At 38.1% G+C, this 12621-nt stretch overlaps 1 non-coding gene and 1 pseudogene across 1 annotated transcript; both read left to right on the top strand.

Moving 5' to 3' along the window:
* Window positions 1-855: 855 nt before the first annotated feature.
* LOC141583653 (large ribosomal subunit protein eL27-like) lies at window positions 856-6286 on the top strand (annotated as a pseudogene).
* Window positions 865-1082, top strand: LOC120361424 (small nucleolar RNA U3). Its single transcript, XR_005577619.1, has one exon. It is a non-coding gene; the product is annotated as a small nucleolar RNA U3 (small nucleolar RNA).
* Window positions 6287-12621: the final 6335 nt, after the last annotated feature.

The raw sequence follows: 12621 nt of genomic DNA, 5'->3' as shown, positions 1-12621 counted from the left end.
TCCAAATACATCACTACTTATACAAATTCTCCAGTTAAAAGTTTAACTTTTAAAACAGATTGACTATGGACAGATTTGTTAACGGAAGATTGAATTTTAAAACAATTAATAAAATCAGACTATATGCTGCTTACAAGTGGTGCACTTAAAGCACAAGGATGCAGAAATGTGTGTACAGGATGAAAATGTTTACCATGCAAATATTACTACTATCCAAAATAAATTATAGGCACACCAAACATTAGGCATTATTGGGAGTAAGGACGGAACCAAATAAGGCTGGGCACAGTGGTTCACCCCTGCAATCCCAGCACTTTGGGCAGCTGAGGGAGAGGATCACTTGAGGCCAGGAGTTTGAGACCAGCCTGGCCAACACGGTGAAACCCCATCTCTATTAAAAATACGAAAAAAAAAATTGGCCAGGTGTGGTGGTGGGTGCCTGTAATCCTAGTTACTCAGGAGGCTGAAGCTGCAGGATGCTGGAACCTGGGAGGCAGAGGTTGCAGTAAGCGGGAATTGCGTCACTGCACTCCAGCCTGGGTGATAGAGTGGGACTCTGTCTTAAAAAACAACAATAAAAAAGGAAAGGGGAAGAAAGGGAAGGGGAAGAGAAAGGAAATGGGGAAGGGAAGGGAAATGGGGAAGGGCAGGGAAGGGAAATGAAGAAGGGAAGGGAAGGGAAAGGGAAGGGAAAGGAAGGGAAGGGGAAGGGGAAGAAAGGGAAGGGGAAGAAAGGGGAAAGGAAAAAAGGGAAGGGGAAGGGAAAAAGGGGGAAGGGGAAGAAAGGGGAAGGGAAGAGGGAAAGGAAAGGAAGGGGAAAGGAAGGGGGAGAGAAAAGTCAAATAATGATAAAAAGAAAAATTCAAGACAATACTTTCAAGAATCAAGATTGTTCTATACAGCTCATTACTAAAGAAGTTTCTCTGAACGTGTAGAGTGCTGCAGGCCATGAGGAGGAGGCTCAGTGTTGTCTCCTGAGCATGAAGCAGGCTCTTGTTGCTTTACTGCAACCACCACGTACCACTGGTGACGTCTTCTCTTCCTCCACAAGAGTAAAAGGGAAAGGACACAGTCTGAGTGGTTTCCCTTCTTGTTAAAAAAAGAAAGAAAAAAAAAAAAAATTTCACCAGGAAGGTGTAACTATTGTAAACACATATGTATTTAATAAATAACCTCAAAGTATATAAAGTTAAAAAAATGACCGAATTACAAAAAGATATTGAAAGAGCAGTAAACATGTTGGAAGATTTTAACACACTTTTCCCAGTAATTCAGGAAAATAAAAATTAGGTAAAATGTAGGAGATCTGAACAACCCAACACATTACAGCATATGCTTTACAAACACACATTCATAACCAGAAAAGGTGTCATAAAGCAAACTTCTATAAATATCAAAATATAAGCATCAAAAACTCAAAAACGAAAACAAAAAAGACCCATGTTCTCTGATTATTAGTTTGAACTTGATAACAACAAAATCCTGTACATGAAGAAACGCTTCAAAAAAATGAATATTCAAATAAATACTAAGAGTATAAAAAGGCACCCAACATCACTCTGAATCCGGGAAATGCAAATTAAAACCAGAGTAATATATTAATACTAGTACATACCCACAAGAATGACTAACATTAAAAACAGTGACATTACAAGGGCGGGCAAGGATGTGGGAGAATTCTTCCCCTCATGTATTGCTGGAATGAGTGTATTTGTTACAAGGATTTTGGAAAACTGTTTTTTAGCAAGACCATAGTTCCCTACCCATGCTTTAGCTTTCCACAGTTTCAACTATCCGTAGTCAGCCACAGTTGGAAACTATTATGATATTTTGACTGAGACACAGAGAGAGAAGCCATATTCACATAACTTTTATTATGGTATATTGTTATCATTGTTCTATTATTAGGTATTGTTGTTAATATCTTATTAGGCCTAATTCATAAATTAAACTTTTTCATAGGTCTGTATGGGAATAAACATAGTATATACAGGCTTCAGTACTATCTGGGTTTCCAAGTATCTATTGAAGATCTTGGAACATATTCCCTTATGGATAAAGGGGGACTAGTATATTATTAAAGCTACACACAGGCCTATCATTTAGGCCAACAATTCCACTCCTAAGTATTTACCTAAAAGGAATGAGTGCATATTTTCACCATAAAGCTTGTAGAACAATGTTTCTGGCAGTTTTATTTCTAACAGCTCCAAACGGGAAACAATTCAAATGTCCATTAACAGGAGAATGGATGAGTTCTGCTCTATTTAAACAATGGAATATTACATGACAATAAAAAAGAATGAATTACTGGGACACAGAACAACACTGCTGAATCTCACAAATGTTATGTTAAGCAAAAGAAGAAGCTAAACACTTTACACAGATACTACTTGATTCCATTTATAAGAACTGTAGAAATAGACAAAACTATATACAGTGATAGAAATCAGAATAGTAGTTATCTCTGAGGTAAAGTACTAACTGAGAAAGGATGCAACAAGAACAAAAAAACTTTAAAATAACTCCATGGTTTTTGTGGTACGGACACTTACCATGAGATCTTCCCTCTAAAATTTTCAAGAGTGCAATAGAGTAGTATTATTGTTAACTATAGATACAATGCTTTACAGCAGATCTCTAGAACTTACTTATCTTGCTTAACTGAAAGTCTCAGTTCATTGACTAGCAACTCCATCTCCTCCTCTCCCACTACACCCTGGCAACCACCATTCTACTCTTTGATTCTATAAATTTCACTGTTGTAGATACCTCATATAACTGGACTCACACAGCATGTATCCTTCTGTGACTGGCTTATTTCACTTAGCATAATGTGGGAATGCAAAATGGCACAGCTGCTAAGGAAAACAGTATGGAATTTCCTCAAAAGATTAAAAATATATCTTCCATATGATCAAACAATCTCATTTCTGGGTATATATCCAAAAGAATTGAAATGAGATCTCAAAGAGATATCTGTACTCCCTTGTTCATTGAAGCATTATTCATAAGAGCCAAGATACAGAAACAACCTGTGTCCATCAGCAGCTAAATGGATAAAGAAAATGTGGTATATGCATGTAATGGAACATTATCCTGCCTTAAAAAAGAAGTAAATTCTGTAACATGTGACACTATGGATACACCTTGAGGATATTACGCTAAGGAACATTCTGAGTAGTAGAAGTGTTCTAAGTCTTTATCTGTTTGGTAGATGGCTCTCTGTATCTATGTTTCTGTCTATATAGTGTGTTATAGCAATGTATAATGTATGTAAAAATATATCGAGTTGTACACTTAAGCCTGATGCTCTTTCCTTACATATGTTATGCCTTCATTTAAAAGAATATGAAGAAGTCATATATTTGAAAATTAAAGAAATTGAACCAGCTCTTTAAAATTTGCTTATGCAGAAAAACAGGTTCAGACAAAATTCTACCAAAGAAAACCACACTTTAACTAATACGCAAAATAGAAGTTCTTCAACTTATTTTATGAGTCTAATATCATTTTAGTTTCAAAACTAGATCAGAAGAAGATGAGAAGGAAAATTTTGTTTTACTGATTAACATAGATGGGCTTGTTTTACTCATTAACATAGTTGGAAAAAGTTTAAATAACACTTCTGCACGCTAAATGCAAGGGAGGAAAAAAGACACTATGAGCAACTTCAGTTTATGCCCAAAAGTGCAAGGATGATTCAACTTCTGAAAATTGATTAATACATTTCACCATATTAACAGAATAAAGTTCCAGAAATCTCCCTAAAAGTCTTCTTGAGTTTTTAGCTATATACCATTCTGTTCATTTATGTAGGATGATAATTCATGAGGCTAGGCAAAGAATAACTACAAGGAAGTGTATGCTGAACAATTCCCAGAACCCACAACCGGGTTTTGCCATGTTTCCCAGGCTGGTCTCAAACTCCTAGACTTAAGTGATCTGCCTGCCTTGGTCTCCCTAAGTGCTGGGATTACAGGTGTGAGCCACTGCACGGGGCCAGAATTTTTATTAATAGCTCTAAACTAAAAACAATCAAATTTGCATTAACACTTAAATGGATAAACAGATAAACAAACAGTATTCTGGATACGATTCAGTAGTATTCTGAGTAGTGAATAGTATTGTGGGTAGTGAATACTACTCAGAAATAAGAAAGAATGAACTCATTCATTGACAATGGGTAAATCTAGAAAATATTTTGCTAAGCAAAGAAGGCAGAAACAAGAGAATGAACATTTATATGAAATTCCAGAAAGGCAAAACAAATCCAAAATGGCAAAAAGAAAACCAGTGTTTTCCTGTGGCTGGGGTAGATGTTGGGACTGCCTGCAATTAAGCATGAAAGAATTGTTTTCTATGTCTTGATGAGAGTGGTGATTATATTGGTAGATACATTTGTCAAAACTCATCAAACTGCACACACAATTTTATCCTATAAAAATTATACTCCAACAATCTTGATTTAAAATTTACAAACATCACAAATTTTCTAGCAACAGAAATAAAGAAATTGTAAATAAATTATTCAAACATGCAAAATTCTTATGGGGAAAATTACAACTTATTATTGAGGACATATAGGAGAAAGACCTTTTAAAAATATGTTTGTCCTTGCGCCAGGCACGGTGGCTCAAGCCTGTAATCCCAGCACTTTGGGAGGCCGAGGCAGGTGGATCACGAGGTCGAGAGATCGAGACCATCCTGGTCAACATGGTGAAACCCCGTCTCTACTAAAAATACAAAAAATTAGCTGGGCATGGTGGCGCATGCCTGTCATCCCAGCTACTCAGGAGGCTGAGGCAGGAGAATTGCTTGAACCCAGGAGGCGGAGGTTGCGGTGAGCCGAGATCGCGCCATTGCACTCCAGCCTGGGTAACAAGAGCGAAACTCCGTCTCAAAAAAAAAAAAAAAAAAAAATGTTTGTCCTTTTTGCTGTAGGCCCCAGTGATTGCTGTCGAAATGGGCAAGTTCATGAAACCCGGGAAGGTGGTACCTGCCCTGGCTGGATGCTATTCTGGACACAAAGCCATCATCATGAAAACATTGATGATGGCACTTCAGATCATCCCTACAGCCATGCTCTGGTGGCTGGAACTGACCGCTGTCCCCTCCAAGTGACAGCTGCCATGGGCAAGAAGAAAATCGCCAAGAGGTTAAAGATAAAGTCTTTTGTGAACGTTTATAACTACCACCACCTAATGTCCACAAGGTACTCTGTGGAATCCCCTTGAACAAAACTGTCATCAGTAAGGGTGTCCTGAGAGATCCTGCTCTGAAACACAAGGCCCGACGAGAGGCCAGGGTCAAGTTTGAAGAAAGATACAAGACAGGCAAGAACAGGTGGTTCTTCCAGAAGCTGCGGTTTTAGATGCTTTGTTTTGGTCATTAAAAATGAAAAGGAAACAAAGCCCAAAAAAAGCAATTTTGTTCATAGGCAGACTCAATATCATAAACCTGTCAACTAGCCCTCAAATAAGGCGAAACTTCAAAGAGCAAAGGGCCAAATATAGCAGTGAATCTTCAAGAATGAAAATTATCTTTGAAGGCTGATGGAAAAGACTAGAAATGATGTGCTAACTAAATGACAAAAGCTTGAAGACATTTATATTCCATCACAAAAAATAATCTCACGGGTATATTTTAAGAAAGAAAATAATTTGATTCTGTTTATTAAAAAAGCAACACCGGAGCCGGGCGTGGTGGCTCAAGCCTGTAATCCCAGCACTTTGGGAGGCCGAGGCAGGTGGATCACAAGGTCAAGAGATCGAGACCATCCTGGTCAACATGGTGAAACCCCGTCTCTACTAAAAATACTAAAAATTAGCTGGGCATGGTGGCACGTGCCTGTAATCCCAGCTACTCAGGAGGCTGAGGCAGGAGAATTGCCTGAACCCTGGAGGCGGAGGTTGCGGTGAGCCGAGATCGCGCCATTGCACTCCAGCCTGGGTAACAAGAGCAAAACTCTGTCTCAAAAAAAAAGCAACACCGGGAAATCTATATATTTATCATGGTAAATTAGTAACCCCTCCCATCAATTAATTAGGCTGTTTTAACAGTAAGACCAGTTACAGTGATAAGTTCTGAATAAGAAAAAAAGCATCATTTTTTTTTTTTTAAATACTAGTCAGAGTCCTGATTTGTTAGTCTTAAAGGTTTTACCAATTTTTTTTTTTTTTTCTTTAAGACAGGATCTCGCTCTGCTGCCCAGGCTGGAGTGCAGTGGTGCAATCATGGTTCACTGCAGCCTTGACCTTCTCAGGGCAAAAAGTTTTTCGAATCTTACAACATCAAATTGTCTTTAATTAGAGCATAAATATATTATGAGAAATCTGATTCACATTGAAAATGTTACTCTCAGTAAGATTCTATCTATTAAAATGATATAATAAATATGAATAGGACTGAGAAAAACAAAAATGTTCACTTGTTAGGGTGAAGACATAGTATTTTTTTCTGCTTTATATTTCTGACATTCCTGTCATAATGTTGGTTCTCCAACTTGTTTCAATCAGAGTCAATCACAAGGCAAAGCTGGTTTCATCAACTGTTACTAACCCTTTTTTAGTTTCTTAACCTAATATAATTTGATGACAGGTTCAGAGTAAATGAGGAAACTAATGCCCGCCTCTATCATCCCTCTCTCCCAACACCTCGCCACAGCCACGTGTTGCAGCCAGTGGACCCCCCACTGATAAGTACCGTAATCAGCCTTGAGCTCTCATATGCTCAGCATCAGTTATCAGTAACAGGGAACCACATAAAATGAGATCTGTACAATATTAAGTATTATTAGGAAAAAGTAAGACATTATCCGTTCTCTGAACCACAGCATGATGTCATAATTCATCTGAACCAGGAACACTTTTTTGCATGCAGTCATTGTGCCTTGGTAAGAAAGATATGTTGAAGCTTGAGAAACATTCAGTGGTGGTGGGGATCATAGAATGGTAATATGTGAAGATCTAAGAGTAGGCTCTACCTAACTTGCTATAAGGAATGCAGGTGTTACCAAATAGACTAATTAATTAGGTAAGTATATTGGAGGTAATATTCTGAAATAGTCTGCTTTTTTCTTTGGCCTTTCTGAGTTCATGAACTCCTTTCTGATTGAGCCAAGGAAATTCCCAGTAAGGAAGAAGGCAAGAGGTCAGGTGGTTTGCTGTATCAATGAAACATCAATTTGAAAATTTCAATAAAATAATCTTATAATGGTTATTAAAAGCCATTTTCTTGAGACAATGTCTACATTATTCTTTTTTCTCTTATTTTTTCAAGAACCAAGACTAGAACACCTGCTCAAGCTATTTGCCCTGTTTCTCCCAGAGAATATTCCTTCTGCCCGTTAGGCTTAGGTAGAAGAAAGGTAATGACACAGTAAGAGGGAGCAATCTACTCTTTTTAGGCCCAGGGTATTATGGAAGACATTAGGAAGATGGAGAGAGTGGAGGAGAAGGGGAAGGAAAATACCTCAGTGTTCCCTTGCTTCACACTTCGGCCCCCAACTTGGAGGTGACCCTTCAGAGAAAGTTGTCTTTGGGGATATATATGCAGATAAATTGAAGAAAATACCAGAAGGAGGATGGTTCTATGCCAGCATGAGATACTTAACAATCCAGAATGGTGTAGTTAGCAGCCAGATGGTTTATTTTGCCCTCCCAAGTCCCTCTCGTTCCTAAGTGGCATGAATACAATGGGCTTTCCAAGGTGCATTCTGAACAGGATGGTGTGACTCCATGGCAAAGGCAGACCATCTGGCCTAGAGGCTGACTGGATGGAGTCTCTAGCAGCGGCAGCGCCTGAGTGGAGTCAGTAAGGGCTGAAGGAAGGACATGCAGGCCAGAATGCACCACTGAGCCCCAACAAATCAGAGAGACTCCACACTATGTATTATACCAGCTATAGACTTCAGCCTCCAAAAGCCAACATACTGCGTGGCAGCCCACATGGACAAGTGATAATGAAATAAAAAGGCTTATCCTCTATCCCTCCTACTTGAGTTTAAAAGTTTCTTTCCAGAAACTGAGATGCCAGGTTGGAGAGGAGATGCTCAGAAGGGTGGGAGACCATAATTTCTGAAAGATGAGCACTTTTTTTCCCAGATATTAAGGACTATCTAATGATACTTTAAAATTATTGGATCAAATTAAGAGACAAACCAGAGTGTACTTCAAGTTAGCAAGACTAGAGCAAAAATAATAAAACTATATATTCTCTGCCCATTAGAATTTTATTCTGTCCCATTATTAGGATAAATCTGGAAATGATTGTTTGGAGAGAGTAAATGATACTAGTTTGAAAAATCATGCAGTGTTGTTAGAAGAAACAACTTTTTACTGAAAATTGCAATTGTAGAATTAGGAGGTACTCCTTAAAGTTTGGAAAACTTAGTTTGGAAATAAATAAGAGGAAAGGGTAATTTTATATACCTGAAGTTACAGTGGAGATTGAAAGTATAATAATTTGAAGAGAAGTTTAGATAAATTAGGAGATGCTGTAAGTCTCAAATATGTTAGTAAAAACAAAACAATCGAACAAACAAACAAAAACACCTAAGGCCTTGGGGATGTACGCTCTTTGAACAAGCTTTGTTTACTACTACTGCAGAGATCAACTGAGTTAGCCATTGGTATGATCCAGAGTAGACCCAAAGCTACTCACCAGAGTGGTGGTTCTCATGTTTTGTGCATCAATATATATGATAGCATCATATACATCAAGAAACATATATCAATAAACACAACATATAAAAAGTTCTGATATACTATTGGTATATATACTATTGGTATATCATGGTAGGTAAGGGTGAGTTTGAAGAGATTGGTTGGAGAAATAAGTGAAAAAATATTGAAAGAAACAAAGTAAGCAGTTGCATTGAAAAAACTGAGAAGATCTAAAAAGCAGTTATTTGCAAGATGCATATAAGGGACAAAGAGAATTCTTTATAAAATCGTGGCAAGAAAAGGCAGTTGTTAAAGGATAATTACTGCAAAATAATAACAGCAAAACTTCTACATAGTGCTAGGTACTGGTCTCAGCAATCTACATACATCATTTCATTTGAGCCCCTCCAAAGCCCTTGGAGGTAGCTAGTTATTACTAGTATAACCATTTTACAGATAAGGAAAGTGGAAACATAAAGATGTTACAAGGCCAGGCATGGTGGTTCATGCTTGTAATCCCAGCAGTTTGGGAGGCCGAGGTGGATGGATCACCTGAGGTCAGGAGTTTGACACCAGCGGCCAACATGGTGAAACCCTGTCTCTACTAAAAATACAAAAATTAGCTGGGTGTGGTGGCACACACCAGTAATCCCAGCTACTTGGGAGGCTCAGGCAGGAGAATCACTTGAACCTGGGAGGCAGAGGTTGTAGTGAGCCAAGATCATGCCACTGCAAACCAGCCTGGGCGACAAGAGCAAAACTCTTGTCCCAATTTAAAAAAAAAAAAGAGGCCCGGGCACGGTGGCTCACGCCTGTAATCCCAGCACTTTGGGAGGCCGAGGCAGGTGGATCACGAGGTCAAGAGTTTGAGGCCATCCTGGTCAACATGGACAAACCCCGTCTCTACTAAAAATACAAAAAATTAGCTGGGCATGGTGGCATGTGCCTGTAATCCCAGCTACTCAGGAGGCTGAGGCAGGAGAATTGCCTGAACCCAGGAGGCGGAGGTTGTGGTGAGCCGAGATCGCGCCATTGCACTCCAGCCTGGGTAATAAGAGCAAAACTCCATCTCAAAAAAAAAAAAAAAAAAAAGAAGAAAGAAGTCAAAAAATTTTCCCACAGTCATGCATCAGTGCCAGGATTCCAGCACAGGCTCACTAGCTCCTGAGTACATGTTATTTTTTTTTTTAACTTTTACACTATTATACCATTCTAAAAATTAAAAGAAATTTAGACATTCAAGCAATAAACAATTTGGATTTGGGCACTCATAACCAGGTTTTGACAACTTTATGCCCAAATATAAGAGCAATTTTATTTTTTTTTCTGTTGAGATAAATAAGCTCTAAAATTCCATTTTGACCTTCTAAATTAATAAGCAGCAATTCCATTTTAGGAATTTATATAACAGATATAGAACATATGCATGAAGACATGTGTACAAGCATATTTAATACAGTGTTTATGTTTATAAAAGACAAGAGATCAATCTAAATGTTTAGCAGAAGACAGATTAAATAAATGACATTTTATCCACAATGAAATAGATTCCTCTTTCAAAAGAATGGATAGAAATCTACATGTACAGATGGACGGAAGGATCTCCAACATATATTATTAACTGCAAAAAGCAAGGAGCAAAAGCGTGTATGGCAGATGTCTTCCAGTTGCTTACCCTTTCTCTGCTCTGTTCCTTGCTGGTGAAGACCAACCTATATGGACTATACCACTGGGCTTCTAGGTCCTATGGTTGCTGGTTGGATTTGGCTAGTGGGGAACCCCAGCATGAGACCAGAGGACTGGAGCATGAGGTCAGAACATTTATTCCCTTTCAGCCTTAGGCTAACTGTTATCGCTAGTCCTCTCCTACATGACTTCTTCCTTCCAAGTTCTGGTAACAATAAGCATCACATTCCTCATTTCTTTGAGCCTATAGGTGTGACAGGTCCACTGATAATAGCGTGGGTTACTAAACTATCTCCTTGTGGTTCCCCTATATAATAACTCATATGTTTGTTGATAATTTCTTTATTTGTAATCTGTTCTCTAATTTTCCAAGTTTGAGTGTTCTTTCTGCTTCTTATTACGGTATTATGTTAGTAAGAAAAAGAATGGCCAGGTGAGGTTGCTCATGCTGGTACTCCTAGCATTTTGGGAGGCCAAGGTGGAGGACTGAGACCAACCTGGGCAACATAGGGACACCATGTCACTACCAAAAAAAAAAAAAAAAATTAGCTGGATATGGTGGCCTGTGGTCCCGGCTACTCCAGAGGCTGAGGTGGGAGGATCACTTGAGCCCAGGAGGTCAGTGCTGCAGTAAGGAGTGATCATGTCACTGCACTCCATCCTGGGCAACAAAGCGAGATCTTGTCTCAAAAACAAAAAAAAGAAAAACGAATGGTGGGTATATAGAAATAGACACATTTTTAATATACCATTTTAACGGTGTATTAAAAATACTAACAATAACTGTCAGGGAGAGCAAACACCCTGGGAGTTGGGAATCGAAGGCTTATCTTCACTCTATATCTTTTTATATCATTTGAGTTTCCTACCATGTTGATATATTAGCCATTAAGAAAAATAAAATAAAATGTAAAAGTAATCCAAACTTTACCTTCAAGATAGGAAAAAAAATCAATGCAGAAACTGTGCCATAAAGCCCAAAGTCTAGTTTAGAGAATATATGTAGATGAAAATTTAGCGCCTATAGAGTCCATGAAATTGAATTGCACATGAATAGAGATATGTTCTCCTCAAATATTATTTTGCAGATACCTTATAGGATCTAATGTATAGCACTATACATATTAACATATATTCCCTATTTTTGAATTATTTGCCGTTGTTCTATTTTTTAGGTCTAAATTACAAATATGATTCACAGATTAGTCACAATCTCATTTGGACTAAATGTGACACGTATTCAAGTTTACCTTTGGCTTTATGAAGTGAATCTTGCTAGCGATAATGAGTAAATAGAATGTTACCTTTTCACCACGTCTTGAATCAACAGTTTTGCAAGCAATGAATGCAAAAATTAAGTTGTCCCTTTTTTTGGCAACAATTTAGCAAAGGCATATGTTCCAGAGTCAAATGACTTCACTTCAAACTGAAATTAAGAAATGTTTTGAAGCAGAATCATTTGATAATCATTTGCTTCAAAATAAGCAGCATGCTTCTTTTTAATGTGACCCTCATCCTTAACATGTGACTCAACAATATGGTAAATGTAAAAACAAAGTGCTCTCAAAAACAGCCTTAAAAGACATTCCAGTTCATAGATTTGGGCACCTGTGTTTCTTCGTTATTTAGGTCCCCACTTTGTGGCTGTCTATGCAAACGCCACCATTTTCTTCTTTGTTGCAATGATGACAAACGCTCTGAGAAAGAGGAGCTGGGCCTCTGCCAAGAACCTACTCTCGACCTCAGTATGTTTCAGCTTTCAAGACCCGATTGTTTTCTCCTTCCTCCCAGGGACCACTAGTCACCTCATTACCAGGAAGAATGACCCTTTGACAGCACAACCGCAATCCAGAATCTCCACCAAATTGTAACCTTAGAGATGCCAATGGCATCAAAAAATTAATCAAGATCAGAAGGTCAGAAAGACAAATGCATTAGTCCATCTATAGCCTACAAGTTATTTGGCAGTTTTCTTGGCTTGCAAAAACCCATTTGTAAAGTTTCTTTTGACATATTTATTGCCTTTTTGCTTACAATCTTTAGACCACCAGGATTCTTAATGTATAGGGGATTCCAGTGTTTGAGATTACTGCCTGGATTTGCAATCCATTTCATAAAATGTTGAACTAGAAACAACAGCTTCCTCCCTCTTCAAACAATCACTATCGTTATCTTACTCAGTTTTTACTACTAACAGAATACCAGCTAGATCAGCCATTTACTAAAAAAATATTTCATGAAACAGCTCAAACTAAAAGTGAAGTCAGAT

This window comes from Saimiri boliviensis, chromosome 2 (assembly GCF_048565385.1).
Source record: "Saimiri boliviensis isolate mSaiBol1 chromosome 2, mSaiBol1.pri, whole genome shotgun sequence".
Taxonomy (NCBI): Eukaryota; Metazoa; Chordata; class Mammalia; order Primates; family Cebidae; genus Saimiri; species Saimiri boliviensis.
The sequence above is the reverse complement of the archived record's forward strand: the minus strand, read 5'-3'. Positions and strand labels throughout refer to the sequence as shown.